General features: G+C 41.5%; 1 protein-coding gene across 8 annotated transcripts in view; it reads left to right on the top strand.

Annotated features, from left to right (window-relative positions):
* Positions 1-20480, top strand: part of FGGY (FGGY carbohydrate kinase domain containing) — a 389879-nt gene that overhangs the window by 191983 nt on the left and 177416 nt on the right. The gene's annotated exons all lie outside the window — the stretch shown is intronic.

Below are 20480 nucleotides of genomic sequence, written 5' to 3'. Positions count from 1 at the left end.
ATGTGTGTATGTGTATATGTTATTCCATTCTACACATTGTAGCCCTTTTAATGGCTACAGTCAATACTATGGGTGGCTATTAAATAGGTAAACTAGTTGTTCTGAGGCATACATGAGTGAGTCTCTTGTTTTGTGGTCACAACGTACACCAGCTGTCTCCCTCAAAAGCTGGTAATGACCAGAACACCTGGCATTCAAGTTCCTTCTGAAAAGTTCAAAACAGTTATTGTTATTTCCCTCTGTGCCAGGCTTCGTGCTGGGCACTTTGATAGTCAGTGTCATTAGCTGACAACCACACTGCAAGCTACCATTATTTTCTGCATTGGATATGCAAGGAGATCAAGGTTTAATAACTTGTTCAAAGTGACATTTTAATGAATGATAAAGTTGAGTTGTCGCCCAAGTCTTTCTGACTCCAGAGCCTACACGCTTTCTCCTGCTTGTCCTGCTGGTGTATTTATATACGTCCATATGTGCCTGTAGCCTGTAATTACACACACATAGACGTCTGTATCTAACACAGAAGAGAGCTTCTATTTGACATTCTTCCAGGTGGATATATTTCTAGGCCCATTTTATGGATGAGGATGCTGAGGCCCAGAGTGGGGAAGTCATTTAATAAAAACTACTTAAAACAGCACAGGTGTCTGGGGCTCTCCCAGTTGTGGGGAATAAGACCAGTCTCATTAGACCAGGCTGACTGGTTTTTGACTGCATGGTAGAGAGGTCAGTAATACTAATGTTGATGTTAATTTTATTGATTAACTTCATTGATTAATGTTGAAATTCATGTTGATATTAAACTCCTATGTGTAGTGACTTGCCATTTTCAAACCACTATCCTGGTATTTTTTTTCATCAATATGGAAAAAAAAAAAGGCTAGTCCATTTTTTACTATCTCTAATTAGTAATGACCATAAGGTTTTTGTTTTTGTTTTTGTTTTTTTTCCATCCTGGTATTTTTACCTTCATTAATAGTTGAGCAGACGGATACTCCAGTAAGTGAAGGCATTTGCCTAAGTATATAAGTTGAGGAAGGGTTGGATCCTTGACTATAACCCTGGTCCATCTCTCCCCGTGACCTCACGTGTACTTTGGTGAAGCTTTTGCGTCAAACAATGGAGCAAGGGCTTCCCCATGAATGGGCAGAATGTCTTGGCTCATTGTGAGTTCCTGTGGCCAGAAACTCTGCTCTTAAGCAAATCTCTGACCAACTCATCAACTTCAGAATCTTATCTGTATCCAGAGGGACTTTTTAACCAGAAGGTTCTACTTACTCTCTCATATATTAATATGACTGAAAAGATGAGCTGCTCTTTTGCTTTGCTGAGCTTGGGAACAAAAACAAAAACACCCGGAGTAACCCAGCCCCAGATTCTGCTACTCCCAACCACCTGTGAGAAGGACTTCCCACTCCAAGTTCAAAAGGTAGAAGATGGCTGGAAAAGTGTTTGCTTGGGGGCCCAAGGTCTAAGATTGCACTTGCATCACTGGCTGCGAGACGAGGCTTACCCCAAAGGTCCACTGTTTTTCATGGCACAGAAACTCAACACACGGTGCCGCACATCCGTCTCACATCCCCGAGCACTAATGTTTACTTTGGGGCTTGCACATCAGCAGCTGTCGGTGGGAAAATGCACATCTCCACTTATCACTCCTGGGCAGCAGCCTTGCATCTGAACTGCTGGCTGCTTCCTTATCATCTCTCTGTGGGCCTGCGCCATTTCCTTGTTTTCAGTTTTCTCTTAACTAAGCATTCATATGAGTCATTATAAAGGGCAAAGAGAAAACAAAATTTTTTATTTCTCTATACTGGAAATCTTGAGGATTGCCTCCAGGCATCCTGCAGCCAATGGAGATGTCTAGAGAAACTAAAAAGGAAAAATTATTAGAATATAGAAAAATTGCACTAGTCTGTAGTTATATATTTTAGTAGCATCTGCCCCCCAACCCTGTCCCAGCCTTTCCCTAACCCTGATCTTTAGCAGACTCTATACTCTGATTCTGATGCAAGAATTTGGCTTTAGAAGACAATGAAAATGAAAAATCTTGAGGTAACACAGCACAGTAGTTAAGATCACAGAACTGATTTAAATCCCAGTTCTATTTGCTGTCTTTGTGAACTTGGGAAGTCCTTTGGCACACCATGCCTCAGTGTTCCCATCTAGGGAATGGGAATAATAAAGCACCAACCTCCTAGAGTGTTTGAAGAATAAATGAGTTAATATCTGTAAAGCACTTAGAACTGTGACTGGTGGTGCTCTGTATAATGTGATCTCAGCAGATTTACATGATGAGTGATAGCAGTGAGCAAGAGAAATTCAAAGATCCATTCCTTGATTTAACAACTATGTGATATCTTCCTTTTACGTAGCAGGCATCGTTTTAGGTGTGTTGGATATGATGTTAATAAAGACAAGTTCTCACTCTTGTAGAGCTTCTGTCTTGCTGGGGGTGTTCATAAACTCCTATATAAACACATGTGTGTATGTATGTGCACACTATATGTACTGTATTATGCACACACGTGTACATGTATAGGCATGTCATTGTGTGTCCACACACGTGTTCATACATGTGTTATTCAGTCTGTGTTGCACACATGTATATACATGTGTTTTGTGCATCTGTGTGCACATATGTGCCTAAATGTGCATACTTATAAATGTGTGTTTATGCATGAATGCATGTATGTTTGTATGTCTGTATGTGTACCAGTATATGTGTGTATATATGTGTATGTGTGCCTGTTTATGCATGTGTGGGTGTATGCGTATGTATGTGTCAATGTGTGCATATGTGTTTATAAAGTACTGCTAAGTGTTATGAAGAATGCGTCTGTGTAAAGCAATGGAGAGTGTCAGGAGTTGCTTCCAGCAGAGAGAGTTCTGGAAAGTTTAAGCCAGAGTGGTGACATTTGAGGAAACAGACCTCAATGAAGTGAGGGAACACTTTATGGTATAAGAAGCAAGGTAGCAACTCGTTCAATCAGCAAATATGTGTTAGACCCATATGTGCCTCAGATGCTGTACTGGGCTCTGGCGATATGGGGGAAGATGACCCAGTCCTTTCTCTAGAGGAGCTAGTGGAGAAGGCAGTCCTGTAAGCAGAAAAATCCCACCTAACCTGCACACTGCTTTGCCCAAATGAGGAAAGTGTCACAGAAGCACAGGGAATGGATCTACCGGCTCTGTCAGGACGAGGGAGAGAAGCATCACTGAGGAGGTGGAAATGGCGTGAGCATTTCAAATGTGAAAAAGTTCACAGATGTGGAAAGGCCTGACTCCGTCAGTGAGCATTTCAGTATGGCAAGCTGCCATTTAAGTGTGAGGGGAACAGTGAAAGATGGCCAGGAAATCAGAGCTGTGGACCACAGTGTGGGCTCTGAGCTTCTGTTGTTAACAAATGACTTAGCTTCTCTGTGCCTCAGCTTTCTCTTCTGTAAATGAGGTGACAGTAGCGCCTCCTTGGTGGTTGTATGGTATAGACACCTTCTCCTGACACATGGTGAGCGCTTTACAAGTACTAGCTCTTCCTAGTCAGAAGCTCAAATGTAAAAAGCTTTGAATTCCACGTCAAGGAAGGTGGATGCTCAAATTAAGTTGATCAGCCCTATCTATTCAAATAGCTGACTCAGCACTGATTGTCATGTGAAAACTATGTCAGGTGTTTTATGTGAAGCATTGGCCTTTGGGAGTGAAGCTATGATTTTTACTACCAATGGGTGGTACTCCAAAGGAACAGTTAGAGAAGAGAGAGAGGGGTAGGAAGAGGGAAAGAAAGAAAAAGAGAGAGAGAGTGAAAGAAAGAGAAAGAAGGAAAGAAGGAAGGCAAGAAAGAGAGAGAGAAAAGGAGGGAGGGAGGAAAAGAAAAGAAAAAGAAAAAAATGCTTTCTAATTTTAAGCTTAGAGCTTCACTTCAGTGGAATGAAGCATATATTTGTTTTCCCAGGCCCTAGGAATTCAGGAATAACTCACTTGTTGCCAGGGCTTTGCATTCGACCTTTGCAGCTCCACTCATGGAACCCGCAGAAGCACAGTGGGAAGGGAAGGTTGCGTTTCCCCACCTCTGACTCCTCTGTCTCAGCGTCCAGCCGGCCTGAGCATGGGTAGCGCAACTTCTCACCATCTGGTACCCACTCTGATTTTTGTGAGGGGAATTTTATCTCTGCTCCTGTCTCTTCATCCCTTTCTTCAAATTCAAACAGAGAATGTACAAAGTCTGCCCCTGCTCACTGTAGTCTGAGCTGCTGAATATTCTTCCAGAATCCTTTATGATTTCTGTGCCCATGCTTCAAAATATTCCATCTTCGTTTTGTTGGTGGCAATGACAAGTTTTCCCGTGTAACTCCCGTCTGTTGCCATAATTTTTAGAAATTACTCTTTCCGGGAGACTAAGAATAGAAAATGTATAGAGGGCCAACATGAGGAGATAGGTACTTTACATTATTTCCAATTATCCATAGTAAATTGAAATCATAATACAAATAATAAAAAAAACAAGTATTTTAATTTGAACATAGAAATGACATATGTTTTTATTTTGTTGGTTTTTACATCTGATTTCTGTCCTTATTTACTTATTGTAGTGGTTTTCAAATTTGAGTATGCATAGTCAGCCAAGGAGTTAGTTAAAATGCAGATAACCAGGCCCCTACAACCAGCTTCTGATCAGTTACGTTTGACTGGGTCCTGAACATCTGCACCATATTTGGTCCACACATGCTCCTAGTGGACTTCACCACTAGCATCTTAAAAGATGTTGGAGGGATGGTCTAAACTCAAGTTGGCTACAGTGAAAAGTTACCTGTATATAATCCGAAAGAACAAACTTGAGTCCAGGCTAATTGAAAGACTGCATTTCAAACTTTTTATTCAAAAAAAGCAGATCAATAAAAACTCTTTCAGTCTGGGGTTGGAGGAGGATTTAGCTCAGTGGTAGAATGAGTGCTTAGCATGCATGAACTTCTGGGTTCAATCCTGAGTACAACTAAAAAAAAAAAAAAGTTAAACAAACAGAATATACCTAATTACCACCCCCCCACCAAAAAAGAAAAAAAATCCTTCCATTCTGGTCCACTTCTGATCTAGTACATTTCTGGTATACACATGAGCTGGGCACTACCTAAGTGTTTACCTATACAACGTGTGATATGGACAGCAACCTGAGGCTGTGTACAGTCTGACTATCCCCAGCGAAGGTCAGAATGAGACGTGGCTCGGCTCAGGCATGTGTGGTAGAATGGAAAGAGAACCTTAAGGTCTGTCTGACTCCAGGTCTCTAGCTCTTACCATCATAAGCCTTCACCCAAGCCTGTGTTAACTGAGTTAGCCATAGACCACTTTTTAAAGAAATGTTCAAAAAACAGAAAACATGGAGGATATTTGAATCAAATACTCAGGTCTAGGGAAAGTTAAGGTTCTCATATTTTACTTAAAGAGATTATGTTAGGATGTTAATCTTAGTGTTAGAGTTTCCCTGGCTGACTTTAGCCTGGAGAGTTAAAAGTGTACCAGTCTTGTGACTCACCACTGTGAAAACTAAGGGGGAACTCTGCCACCGGTATCAATACCATGAGTGAAGACTCTATACACCTTTTATATTCAGGCCTCTCACCGTTGAAAGCTGTAAAGAAAAACCCACACAATTTAATTCTGTGCAGTATATTAAATATGCCCGAATAATTTGGCTGTTATTCAGACATTATCTGCTTTGCTGTGATGTAACCTTTTTGCTCGGCCTAAGGCATGTGGCCTAATGATTCTTTCCCCATGTGCATATTTATAATTCAATGTAACACATAGACAGTAACGTTTAAACATTGAAATAGATGGTTACGTTGCTGTCTCCCCCACTTAGACTGTGAGCTTCTTGTGGGCAATGACTCTGGTCACATTCATCTCTGTAATTTCAGACCCCAGCACTTAACCCAGTAAATATAACCATTAGTTAATATTTTGCCTATAAACAGCATGCTCAGCGCTGTACTAGTTATTGTGGCAAAGTCAGCGATCTAAAGAAATAGAGACATAACATGAAGACAGAGTTCTATAGGAATTTCAAAAGGAAGAAGTCTCTTCCTTTTGAAAGAAACAGTAAGGCTCGGGAAGGACAGAGATGCTAATATTCCTTGAGTGACTTCAGCATGACAGGAACGAACTGGATAGTCTACTTGTATAATCTTGGCATCAGCTCCAGCAGCTTGCTCAAGGTCACACAACAAGTGATGAGAAGCCCCAGAATGTCAGCTACCATGTCCTTCAGGGAAGTGGGAGGGGTAACCTTTGAATGGAACCCACAATAGTAGATATTTTCTCCACTGGAAGCATTGAAATGAAGAGTAGTCTGGATGGAGAGTATAGCATAAGTGAAGGCACTGAATGGGGGTTGGGAAATGGTAAACATTTCAATTTGGCTCTAACCTATGATAATCTATAAAAGATTCCGGGAAGATGAGGCTATTAAGATCAAATAGGTGGAGAGAGAATGGCAGTACTTGAGCACCCTGTTGGAAAGTTTGTGTTCCTCCCTCTTTTCCCCGGGCATTTTCAAGCCACTGAAAGTGTTTTTAAGCAAGAGACTCATTCCAAGCAGGGCTTTATGTATTTCTGTTCACAGTAGACTGGGGACAGGAAAGAGTGAAGGAGAAGGGGTAGCCTGAAATAAGGCTGTGGCCGTGGGCCTTGAAAGGAACACAGAGAATGTGAAAAGACAGGAAATTTGACAGCTTTTTTTTTTTTTTAATCCATTGATTAGGCAAAAGTTGTTTAAAATTTTGGATGCTCTTTATTTTTCTCCTATTTCTAAATTAAATGTATGGAAATATCTTTTTTAATTTGAAATGAATTCTCTGTCATATTTGGCAGAAGAAAATAAAGAATTTGTTAACTTTAAGGCAAGCAGAGAAATTCATCCAGTTTCTAAGCTGGGCTCTCATTAAAGCCTATTGTCTTTAGTGGAGATATTCACTTGACTTGAGGGGCTATGATCAGAAGAGAAGCCCAGAGAATTGGTCTTGAGATTTCTACCCTTTGACATGCTTGACATTTGCTGATTTGAAATCTGCAGCTGGGATTCTGGTAAGCAAAACACCAATTTGGTAATCTCCCCAGACTGGAAGGACAACAATTTGAGCTCAGGGATCATTAAGGATGAAGAGTACTGGTAAACATCCTAGGCTTTTAGTTGGGATCATAAGAGTAAACTAGAAATAGACAAACTTTACAAAGGCTAAAGCCTGGCTTTGAATCAACTCAACACCTGATTAAATTCAGTTAATCTCCCCCTACATCAGCTAACTGCAAGAAGCAAAATTATGTTTTTTTTCTGGAGGAAGGTAACATAATCAGAGGTTCAACTTACAAATAAAAATTTTCATATACAATTTCTGCATAAAAAACCTAAGCATTCAAAATACAATAATTTTCATAAATCAAGACAAAAAACTAAACCCACAGAAGAGCCAGAAGTACTGTATACAGTACTGTTGGAAGTACTGTATATGGACATTAAAATATCCTTGAGTAATATGTTCAGGAGATTTTAGGAGAAGATGGAGAATTCAGAGAACTGGGAGATATAAAAGAACCAAATGGAAATTCTAGAACTAAAATTGTAATAATTGAAATTAAGAACTGAAAAGACGGTATACAGTTAACAGCAGACTCAGTATAGCTGAAGAGAGAATTAGTGAACTGAACAGTAGGTCAGAAAAATATCCATACTGCAGTATACTAAGCAAAAGTCTGGAAAATACACAAAAAAGTATAAGAAATATATGGGGCATGGTAAAGGGGTCTAGCAGAGATATAACTGGAATCTCATAATGAGAGGAGATAGACAATAAAGCAGAAGCTATATTTGAAAAGATAATTTCCAAAAGTTTTCCAAAGTGAGTTATTTTAACATTTGAAAATAACTATTCATGCAATTTTGTATTAAAAAAGACAATAATATGATTAATAGTTGTTTTTTTAAAAAGCCTTTCACAAGTAAAATTCAACACAGATTCATGACTTAAAAAAAATCTTAGCAAATGAAGAATAGAAAGAAACTTTCTTATTTCTGATTAAGGGTATCTACAAAATAAAATAAAACAAAAAACTTAATTCAAACATCAGACTTGATGGTGAAATAAAACTTTCCCACTCATCACTTTTAGTCCACATTTTATTGTAGGGCCTAGCCAATGCAGTAAGTCAAGAAAAACGAATGAAAAATATAGATTAGAAGAAAGAAAACTGACATCATAGGTGAGATGATTATACACATATAGAAAAATAAAAAAAAGATACAATATTAAAATTTGTAAGCAATTTAGGTATTTAAAAAGTCAAGATAAAAATAAATTTCATTTCTATAAACCAGAAACAAACATTTAAAAAATAAAATTTTAAATAGCATGAATTACAGTAATATAAAAAAATTAAATACTTCGAAATAAATTTAACTGAAGATGTAGGAGACTTCTCTGAAGAAAGCTATAAAACAGTATTGAGAGAAACTAAAGAAGACACAAATAAATGGAGGGAGATGTGATGTTCATCGACTGGGAGGCTCAATGTGATACAAGTATGAAAGTTCTCCCCAGCTTGTTTGTATAGACTCAATGAGTCCAGTTCAGAATTCTAGCAGATTTGTATGCAGTGAGGTAGAAACTGATGACCAGATTCTGAAACTTCTATGGAAAGAGCCAATAATGAACAAGGCAACCTTGGAGAGGAACAAAATTGGGAGGACTTCATACTAGCAGATATCAAAACTTGTAAGTAATTAATACTGGTATTGGGGCAAAGGTAAACAGACCAGAGGAAAACAGATTAAGGAGTCTAGAAATAGTCACCCATGTGACTGTGAGGAAAGGATCGTTTGTTTCAATAAAGTAGTGCCGTGTTTATTGGATATCAATATGGGAAAAGAATTTTTCCTCTTGCCTTATACCTTACATAAAATTAAATTTCAGTGGATCTTACATGCAGTTAATAGACAATGGAATATTATCAGCCATAAAAAAAAAAGAATGAAATTTTGCCATTTGCAACAATGTGGACAGACCTCAAGGACATTGTGTTAAGTGAAATAAGTCAGAGAAAGATGAATACTGTATGATCTCTCTTACAAGTGGAATTTAAAAAAGAAAAAAAGAAAGAAAAAAAGAAAAACCAGGCTCATAGATACAGAGAACAGATTGGTGGTTGCCAGGGGCAGGGGGTGGGGGCGATGGGAGAAATGGTTGAAGGGGGTCAAAAGGTAAAAATGAAAAATAAGGAGGAATGGATACCAAACCTTCCCAACTAAGTCCTGATAACTGACTATGGATCAGTATTTTAATGAACTATGAAAATGACTTTGAACCCTTTAATAGTTTGTGTTTTTGTATGTTCCTCCCTCTGTCAGGGTAACAGTAAAAGCAAAATTTACTTGTTTTCTATTGTTTTTTTCCCTAGAGGTTTTCTTTTCTTCCCCCTATTGTAGTTTAAATTTTATCCTCACAAATTCCAGGACATTGAGCAAATTCTTTTCCTTTTAAATGATTTATAAGAGCCCAAATGGATTCAGACTGGCCACACAGCCCCAGAGAAGGAGGATGGTATGAAGAGGGAAGGAACACCTGTGGGGCTGCCAGAATGTAGTCTGCAGGTTGGCAGGGAGATGGCAGGATGTGGGGAGGATGCGGATGAGGAGGAGGACTGGCCAGCTTGAGGGGACAGCATCCAGTGACTGCATAACAAGTGTGCTGGGACAGCACAAGGTTGGAAGGCCTGGCAGAGGAAGCTGCTTCCTGTTGTCTGTTCAGCTGCTGCTCTGGCCCACACTGCACAGAGAGCCCACAGGGAGATTCACTGACTTGGACACATTCCAGGTTTGCCCAAAGGTGCTTTGAGATGGTGGACTGAGTGTTATTTTGTAAATCACTCAAGAATTCTTCCCTTTGAAATACGGAATTTAGAAAGAAAGAGAGCAAAGGAAGAATGAAAAGTAATACGGAAATTGTCCACTGACAGATAATTGGAAGAAGAAGATGTGAGACACACACACACACACACACACACACACACACACACACACACACACACAATGGAGTACTACTCAGCCATAAAAAAGAATGAAATGATGCTATTTGCAGCAACGTGGATGGACCTAGAGATTATCATACCAAGTGAAGTAAGTCAGACAGCAAAAGACAAATACCATGTGATATCACTTATATGTGAAATCTTAAAAAATGAGACAAATGAACTTATTTACAAAGCAGAAACAGACTCACAGACATTGAAAACAAACTAATGGTTACCAAAGAGGAAAGGGAGGTAGGAATAAATTAGGAGTTTGGGATTAGCAGATACAAACTACTATATAAGAATAGATAAATAACAGATCCTATGGTATAGGGCAGGGAACTATAGTCAATATCTTGTAATAATCTATAATGAAAAAGAATCTGTGTGTATATACTTATGACTGAATCACTGTGCTGCACACCAGAAACTAACACAACATTGTAAATCAACTATACTTTAATAAAAAAATAAGATGGATATACCGCATAGATCCAACAGAAGTAAGTACTTGTGTGTACCAGAAAAAACAAACAAACAAAAAATGCTGTCTAAGAATACCCACACCACCATTTCTACAGCCTCATGGTTGGGAAAAAAGCATGATTTTTGGAGCGGCTCCTGTGGCAGCCCTGGTCAGGCTGTTGGAAACCAGCATCCTTGGCTCCCAGGAGACTCAGCTCCTTGAGGACAGTGGGTTTTTCAGGTATATTTCGCCTATAGCGCTGAGCATGGTGCCTCTTGGAGAGTCGTGCTCAGTAAAGGTTTATGGAATTGAATCCTACTGAGCAGAGGAGGGAGAGGATATTATTCAGGGTCTAACATGTGTCAGCACTTTTCTTTCAAAACAAGATTGTATTTTTACACTTTTACTTTGAAATCATCATTTCCCTTTTACAGATGAGGTATTAGAAGCTCAGGGAACTCCACTCATTTGCCCCAGGTCATGCAGCTGGAAGTGTCTCTCTGAAATCCGGTGCCCTTACAGCCTACCCCCCACCCCATGGCCCAGGGATGGCAATGCCAAGAGAGTAGAGCCTGGCGGGGCTGCTATCCTGGGAAGGAGGATGTCAAGGGCAGGTGCGTAGGTGGAAGGAGAGGGCTGAATCTTGAGCTCTGCTGAAACAGAGATGTCATTTCAACTGCAGCTTTTGAAAAATGCCAGTGTATTCCTGTGGGATTTTCTGTAATTCATTTTTGCTCTTGTCTTCCACACTATTTATTTACCTAAGCCTTTGTTCTCTTTGAAAATATTCGAGCCACATGTCATTCAATGTGTGAAAACCTTGGGCCCTTTTTATCCCGCTTAGTTCTTTCCCCCCTCTCTCCAGCTGCTCTGCATATCACTTCATTCTCTGACTCTCTGGCCTGACTCTTATCCAGGCCATTCACTCCCACTCCCGCTCTCCCGGGAATGGGGGCTAGGGACGTAGGATCCAGCTTGAGAATCTATTTTTCTTTTTTTGTCTTGTTGTCTGAAGCTTGGGGCAAGGTTAGATCAATCAGTCTAGGTGTGATGGAACCCTGTGACCCTCTCCAGGGGCAGTGCTAGCCCGATAGAAACTTGGCTGGTTTTGGCTCCGAGAGTGAATTCCAGGCTTTGAAGAATCTGTCAATGTTCAACTAACCCCACAAAACCTCAGGAAGTTTTTGATGAAACCGAAACTCAGACCAGGGGAGGAGGTGCTGAGCTTGGCATCAGGGTCTGGGGAGAGAGAACTAGGGAGCCAACCAAGATCTTTTCCTCAGAAATTTCAGGCCTCTTCCACAGGCTCAGGTGTCTTAATGAGCAAGTTCCATCTCCCTCTTGGCGTTTTCCTGAAGCATCTCACTTGTCTGCTTTGTGTCCTTGAGGGGATTGCCAGGATGGCTAGTTCCTTTCTCCCCTTCAAGGAGCCTTCAGGTAATTTATAAATGAAACCATTTGTCTAGGCGCAAGAAGAAGTTGCTGGAGGATACCTAGTCCTTCCGTCTCCTGGGAGAAGTTGGACCCTAACACTTATTTAGCAGTCCCTCTATCCCAGGCATAGGGCTACTTACCTCACACGTAGGGTGACCACCCATCACTGTTCTGGACTTGGTGGGATCCTTCCTGGGACACTGGGCGTACAGTGCTAAAACCAGGAATGATGACCCTGGAAAGTAGATGCCGTTACCCCATCTCACAGCTGAGAAGACTGAGGCATGGAGAGGCAAGTTAGCTTGTCGAAGGTTACAGAGCACACTTGTGGTGGATCTGGGAATCCAATATGAATTGTCTGACTTCAGATTCTGAGCCTTGTCCAGCCATGTTCTTCAGAACGCAGGGTTCCATCTCTTTCACATTGTGTAGTCCTGCAACTTACATCATCTGACTGTTTCTCTGTCCTATGTCTTTGTTTTATTGTCTCTTTTGTCTCCAGGTCTACCTGAAATGCCTTTTCTTTCCTATCCCCTCCCCCTGCTGACTGAGGTAACTCCTTCAGGAGGTCCTTGTTGACCTTACAAACTAGACCTGGAGTCCTGGCTCCATACTTTGATTAGATGTACTCAGATCTGAGTCATTGGTTGCTCCATACTGTCTTGTGTCTGCCTGTGTATCTTTCCACTCCTCCTAGACTGAGATCTGGTAGAATAAACGGCAACATCTTTCATCGTTAGATTTCCAGCTCTGGACGCAGTGCCTGAGTTTTAATTGGGGATTGATGAATAACTGTTGAATTAATCATTTGATTTATAAAGTATCAGAAGGAAACTGTGTGATTTCAAGTCACAGTTTTAGATCTGTTTAAGGATTTATTCCATAAGATACTTTTGTGGTACTTGGACCAGTTCTCTTAATTGTGGTTTTTTAAATATTATTATTTTTAGACAGTGATTTTTGTGCATTAACTTGGCCATTTGTATAAGACTACAGCCTGACTTTTTACCACGTCTAATGTTTGTGGGTGAAAAATTGTCTTTTATGAGGTCATAGATGAGGATGTCCAAGAAATCTAGAGGCTCTATTGAGGTTAGCAAGAAAAGAATTTCTGAAATCAAGTTTTTGCTTTGTCTTTGCTATGGATTTTGCTAGTGTTCTCTGTGAGCCTCAGATTTCCAAGCTATGACATATTAGCCTACCTTTGAGATTTGATCTTTCTGAGTAGAAAGGAGGAACAGAGGAGCAAGACCCAGTTATCTGAGGGTCTGTCCTTTGTTCTCTGGCTCTTGTACTTGGCGTCTGGTTGGGGCAAGTCATGGAAGAGTATAGCGTTTAGACAGAAATGACAGCTACCATCGCCAGGCTGAATTGCAGGATGAGTGGCGCTACATGTTATCATGGCTTTTAGGGATATAAACAGCTTTTGGTTTATCATAACAATGTTTAAAATGTTTGCCTGGATTTTTCCTACTGCCTGGTACTTCCTTTTCTTTCTTCCCTGGAGCCCCCCATTATTCTGTCATGAGCTGTATGTGCAAGGACAGAAAACAAATGTTCCAGTCAATCTAAGTAAGCCCGGATACCTCTGGCAAAGCACGCAGCAGCCTGACTGTCATGCCAAGCCCTGCTGGTAACACCGGAGACCGAGAATGGTCAGGAGTAACAACAATGGCAAAACTATATTGAGGAAACTATGTTCCAGGTACCGTCCTATTCGTGTCATCTTCACAATAGCCCTAGGAGCTACATCTCTCGTCATTCCAATTTTATAGATGAGGGAAATGAGGCACAGGAAGGTTAAGTGGCTTGACCAACTTGCCCGACTTGAAATCAGGCAGTCTGGTTCTAGAGCTCTCATTCCTAACCATTATGCCCTAAATAGTGCACTTATCCAGTGAAGTTTGCTCACATCTCATTCAGACAAAGACCTTCTGGATTATCTTTCTAGCTCTGTTGGGGGTGGGGTGGAGTGTAAGGGACAGGGATGGTGGCAGTGTTAAGGTGTAGAAAGTTTCTTTGTAGACTTATTACATAGGATTTTTTAAAAAGGTAAACCTACTTACAGGATTTAGATTGGGTGAATTCTAAATGGCATTTCTTTCAAAGCCAAGGTGATGCTTCATCAGACACAGGGATCACAGAAATCTCTTCAGCTGTTTCACTCCCCTTCATTTGTTGGGCTTGAGATGAACCCGTTCGGCTTGCTCTAGTGGCATTATAACAATAAATCCTGAAAGAGATTTGAGTTGAGCTCTGCTGTCTGTGAATACTTGGAATTCTTGTCAGTAGTTGAAAAGAAAGGAACTAGTTTGTGTAGGCTCCATGAGATTTAGAGTTGGGTAGACACTCTTAAGTCTGGGGGACCTTGGACAGTTTCCTGGAAGAACTTCAGTCCCGTTTTCCATATCAGTGAAACAGCATGGCAATAACAACCTCTCAAGATCATTATATGAATTTAATACAATAATATTTGCAAAGTGTGGAGCATGAAGCAATCTTTCAATAACCATAAGGATCTTAGGACCTTGACTCTTTACCAGTGATTTTGACAATTCTAAGCAAGGTGTGCTGTGAGGCTCCAGTGATAATTTTACTGTTACCTGTGAATTGTCCCTCAAAACTCTTCAGAATATCACGATTATTCATAATTAAGACATACAGCATTTGTCATTTTTATCTAGAAAATATCTTGTGTTTTACCTATACATGCCTTATGCTGCACACAGTCATTCATTAAACAACCACAACAAAACAAGACCTGCTGTGGCCTTGGTCAGCTCACGGTCTCGTAGAGGGAGACAGCTGTGCCACCACATCCATTACAGACCCAGCGACAGAACCTGTGCAGTGTCGGGCTGGGCTGCAAGGAGAGAGGCGTGGTCTGTTTGCCCTGACGGGGGTGCCCCGGGGGAATGGGGGAAGAAGTGGTCAGGAAAGGCTTCTGATGAAAGACCTGGGTCTTCAAAATGAAGTCCGTGTCCCCCAGGTAGATTGTGGGGGATGGACTGTATTGTGGAAAGAATATTCTAAGCAGAAGGAACAACACGAGGAAACGTTGAGTGGCATGACCCAGCAAGGCACGTTCAGGAATAAGTAGAAAGTCTCTACACTTGTGCCAAGCACATCTGTAGGTCCTGGATTTAACAGTCCCATGTTTTTGAGTCCCAGTGTGTTCCACATACATCTCACTTAATGCCCACAGTAATTTTGTAAGGAAAATGTTGTTACCCAAAATCTTCAGATGTGGAAATTGAGGTTCTAGAGATCAAGGCATTTACCCAAGGACATGCAAGTGGGATTCAATAACAGCAACAGTAATAAAAACAACAAGGATTCGTATAGTGCTAGGCCTGCCCCAGCCGGCACTGTCCAGTGCAGCATCCACTAGCCACACGTGGCTACTTCAGTTAAGTAAAGTTCCTCAGTTGTACTCACCACATTTCAAGTGTTCAGTTGCCACACGTGTCTGGTGACTGCTCTATTGGAAAATGCAGATACAGAATATTTCCATCATCTCAGAATTTCCTGTGGATAGCACTGGTCTAAGCACTCTACATATGTTAACACATCTAATCCTTGTAACAGTCCAATGAGGAGTCCGATTATTCAAACTGTGCAGATGTGGAAACTGAGGCACAAAGGAGGTAAGAAACTGAAGCAAGTTCCCATGATGAACGAGTCCAGGTTTTTAAGCACGACACTGTAGTACCAAACTCATATATGATATTCTATATAAAATAAATGAATATTAGTCAAAAGAATATAATTCAGTATATTCTTTTGTTTAGACTGGTGTTGGTCCTCTGCAGAGAAAATGTCTTTGTTATGATTCTTACCCTTCCAGGAACTTACAGTTATTGGAGCCAGCTTTCCATACATGAGGCTGGTCTCCAGAGAGCCTCCTCTCCAGGGACCCTATAAACTTCTTGTCCTGCTTAGTTAGAAAATTAATTTGATGCAGTTTATCAGTCAGTTCATTCCTCCAAATGGCTGATTCAAGAGTCTCAAGTTGATAGTCTTAAGTAATGTTCAAAACCCTTCTCATCCTTTTATCCTTCAGAGAAGGTATCTGGGCTCGTTATTTCAAGAGTGTCTTTTTCAGGTTGCCAATACCTCCATAGCAGACCTTTTTATATTTTTCAAACCTAGGGGAAGAGCTTCAGACTAGGAGACTAAAAGTCCTTGTGTGAGCCCTGCTTCTGCCTCTAAGTAGCTAAATAAACTGGAGTAAGCTACTTTACCTCTTTGAAATTCAGTTTCTTCAAATGTGATCTCAAAAATAAAATAACACATATTATAGGATTTTTTAAAGCTAAATGAAGGGTACAGTGTTTGAGGATGCTTTGCAAGCTATAAAGTATTTTATATAGCTATAAAGTCTGAGATAATTATAACACAAATGCTGGAGCTTGGGGTGTTTTTCTTCTATCTAACCCTTTAAAGTTTTCAAAGCAGTTGTGGCTTGATAAATTACAGGATAACCCACTCTTAATCATAACATTTGCAAAGTCTCTTTTTTCTTTTACGCAAATATGGTAGATATTCAATAAATGTTTGGATGGAAGGATGGATGGTTGGGGGAGAGGAAGGGAGCTAGCCTATAAAAGAAAATAAGAGAGTCGTTCATGAAGTTTTAATTTTCCTTTTAAATTCTGTATTTTTAAAACATATTCCTGGATATGAACTACGTTCTTGTGTATGATGTAGGGAAGAGGCCCTGAACTGATTCATTGACACAATAAGCTTGTCTTTCTGCTATTTGTTTTTCGTTCAACAAAAAATTCATTAAGCATTCATTAAACGCTCAGCTGAGCATTGTGCAAGGTTCAGAGAAAACACACTTGAATATCTCACAATTTTTTTGGCACAGGGTGGGGGACGCCTGTCTCTTCAGCTGCTAATTTTGCCCTTTAAGCTTTCTGAGGAATGCGGAATTAACTGACACTGTGCAGTCATGTGAAGGGCCCCCGCAGTGCTGAGGGCCGTGCTTGTCAAAATCCCGTCTTAGGAATTGGTTCCTGATGTATGTGTGCGGCCCGTGATTCCTCTCTGGATTGTGAAATGTGTTTATTCACAAAGGAGACGGCTCCTCCTCCCCTTTGTTGCTTTCCCTGCTTTGGACCTATTTTCTCAAGCAGGATTGGCCCTCTGAGCCCTATGTGGCCAAAGGAAAAATATGAGAGAGATCAGCCCTGGGATTCACATTGTGTCACGGGGGCATCAGCCTTGCACTGCCCTTGGATGGAATGGACGTTAGACAGGGTGTACAGAGAATCTCTCTGGAGGGGAAATTGGGCAAGACCTGCCTGTCACCGCTGCTTTACTAGCCCGGCCTGAGGTTTTTTCTAAGTCTTCTTAGGACTTGAGAAGATAGGATCTTGGAAGGGACTTTTTTCTGCCCTTTTTTTCCAGGCAAGGAGAATACTTGACTTGGTATTTAAAAAAAAAAAATCACTGTGCGTATTTTGTACTGAAGATGGCTGAGAAAGAACCTTCACTTACAATCCATTGCCCCCCGTGTATGTGAGGAAGCAGTTCAGACTTCCAGGTGGTCTGTAGCAGAATTGGGGCTAACTCAGATTTTCTAACTCTAAACCCATGGCTCGTCCATGGTGTTCCATGGGGAAATGACACTTCCAAATATATGTCCTTTATATAAGACAATTGTAACATCATCAAGTGAGGGTTCTAGAAAGAACGTGGGTTTTAGGGTCAGACAGGACAAGGTCACGGTGCCACATTCTGACACTGCCCCCACATCTCTGTGACCTTAGGGCAGGCTACTTGAACGCTCTGGTCCTTGCTTCTTCTCTGTGTGTTGAAAGGAAGAAAGAGTGTTTATGTTTCATAGATGTTGCAGAGATTAAATGAGGCAATGTTCAGAGACTTTAATGCGGTATCTAGCCTGTCGTAGATACCTGATAGATTTGCTAAAAAGGTAGGAAGAATACAGTTGTCTCTTGAGAAAGACTTCAGATGTATTGATGATGATGGTGGTAAGGGTGGTGGTGACAAAGACACTCTTATTCACACTTTCATTTTTAAACATTCCCTCAATATCAGAACTGCTATGTGATATGATTATTTTCTTTTTATAGCCGGTCTTTCTGCCTCCAAATTCCATTCTTTTTTCATTATAACACACTAGTTCTCAGATTCTGAGCCTAGTAATATCAACAATGAGTCTGCTAAGCAAAGAAGAAACAAAGAAATATTTCCCACCCATTTCTTATTTCCTATGTTAACCCCCTTTTAGGATTGAATTACCCTGTAAAATAAATTTTGTCCGTGCTTTATATACGGGGCCATTAAAGGCAGGTTATCATCAGGAATTCCTTGAACTTGTAACACTGTGGACCAGCAAAGCCAACCCCTTTTCTCTTAAGGATCTCAGGATGAGTATCTTTAAGGCCCCAGTATTTTGAGATATGCAGATAAGTAAACGTTGACCACCTAATTATTGGGTTTATATCTTGGAGAAAAACCTAAGACTCAGCAATTTGGAATCAGACTCCCTGGACATGACTGTCAGCCCTGCTTCTTGTGAGCTGTGGGACCCTGCTTCCGTGACTTCTCTTTTCTAAGCTTCAGTTTCCTCATCTGTAATATGAGGGTGATAATAACACAAGTCACATTTGGTGTTTGTTAAGAGTGAAATGAGACACATCCAGAGAGAGAGCTTGCAAAAAGAGCTCAATTAAAATGAGCTTGTGTCTAAGGTTTCTTCCTCTCTGAAAGCCTCTGTGCCCTGGGTGGGGAACTTACCACTGGAGATCCACCCAGAAATACATAAACCACTCTAAATGTGTTTGAAAAAAAAAAAGAAAAGGAATTTGGTACACAAAAATCGTGACCCACGTTATGAAGGAGCTAGGAAGGGCTCTATTCCCTGGGAAGTGAGCCAGGAGTCAGCAAAATAGAAGCTATTGCCACCCCTAGTTGGAGGGACAAGAGAGGAGGGGCTGTAAGCGGAGGCAGAGGGCAGTGGACACCAGCACAGTGGGAGCATCGGTGGCCCTGACAGCAAAGCTGAAGTCCTGGAGGAGAAGTGCCCCCTGACACAGGGAAGGCGGGGGAGACGCACTCAGGCTCTCCAGCGCCTTCAGCTCTTATCAGCTGGCAGGGCCGACCTTGGCCGACCTGGAGTCTGGGAGCCTCAGGTTGCAGGGCAGGGGCCTTGGTGGAAGCCCTCAGGCCCAGGACTCTTCCAGCCTTAGGCCCAAACCTCAATCACCTGGTTGCTGGGACCTAACTATTATGATCACTGACAAAAAATTTGTAAGAGGCTTCTGCCCTCCGCTCCTGGGCTCCTGAACCATAGCTGAGGTTCACAGGTTGTTGTGCACAAGAAGGTCGAATTTGGAAAAAGCATTAGAAAAACCACAAAAGTTGTTGGAATGTAAGAGATCTGTTAGTGGTCCCATAGATCCTGCTTTCTGGAAAGGCCTGCTTGTGGAGCAGCCAGTGCCCTCAGGATCTGGCGATCTGTTGCCTCAGGAGGCACCCCTACCCTGCCTTTCACCTGACTAACTCCTGCTGAACTCAGCATGAACCCATCTCCTTGGGAAATGTCCCTGAACCCCTATTAGTGAGCTCAGCTGTGCCTGGAGTCCCTCCTGTCCCATGCTGATCTCTGTGTTAAAATGCTCCATTTAGACCTCTCCCTCCCTCCCGCCAGACTGTGGGCACCCCGAGGACAGGGACTATCTTCTAAATTTACCCTCGCATCTCCAAGCATTGGTACTTTCACTTCCTACTCCATGCTGGCCGCTGTGCTCGGTGCTGGAGTGCTAAGCACATGGGGGAGGCAGAGCCAGCTTCCTGCAGCTTTTATTAAAGAAGAGGCAGACAGTCTATAGTCATTCTTTAAGTTACCGGTGTCTTGAGTGTTTGAGAAGTCCAAGAATGCAGGAGAATGTTGAACAGGGAGCCACATCTTCCCTGGAGGAACAGGGAAAGCTTCCCTAAGCTTTCCCAGGAAATAACATTTGAGTTAGGGATAAATTGGAGTTACCCTGTCACAGAGCTTGGGGAACAGTATTTCAGGCAGAAGGAAGAGCAAATGCAAAGGTCTAGAGGTGGGAAGGAGCACCAAGTATCAGAGATTGAGAGCAGGGCGGCATTGCATGGAGCCAGTGAGGCCACTGGGGGCTGTTCCCTCCTGGCTCCCAGCCTCTACATTCTGCCCCAGCACTTTCCACCTCCTGCCTGTGTTGTAGTTGAAATTTTGCGGCTCCTGCATCACGGTACATCATACCTTGTACATTGTTTTATGCATAGAAGGTCCTTGTTGGATATTTGAATAAATGACAGACAGGCGACTCTAGGCTCTGAACAGTCTCTCTGATTACGCCCTCACTTCTGTAACTTCACTTGCCCAGCAAGTATCAAGGAACACAATCTGTGTGGAGAAGCAGCCTGAACTTAGACAATTTATAGGGAACTCTGCTACCTGGCATTCTTCTAACAGAAACTCACTGTCAGCCAGTCTTTCCTTTACACTGAGAATTCTGCAATG

Source organism: Vicugna pacos, chromosome 13 (genome assembly GCF_048564905.1).
Source record: "Vicugna pacos chromosome 13, VicPac4, whole genome shotgun sequence".
In the NCBI taxonomy this organism is placed as follows: Eukaryota; Metazoa; Chordata; class Mammalia; order Artiodactyla; family Camelidae; genus Vicugna; species Vicugna pacos.
This window is presented reverse-complemented; position numbering and strand designations above follow the sequence as displayed.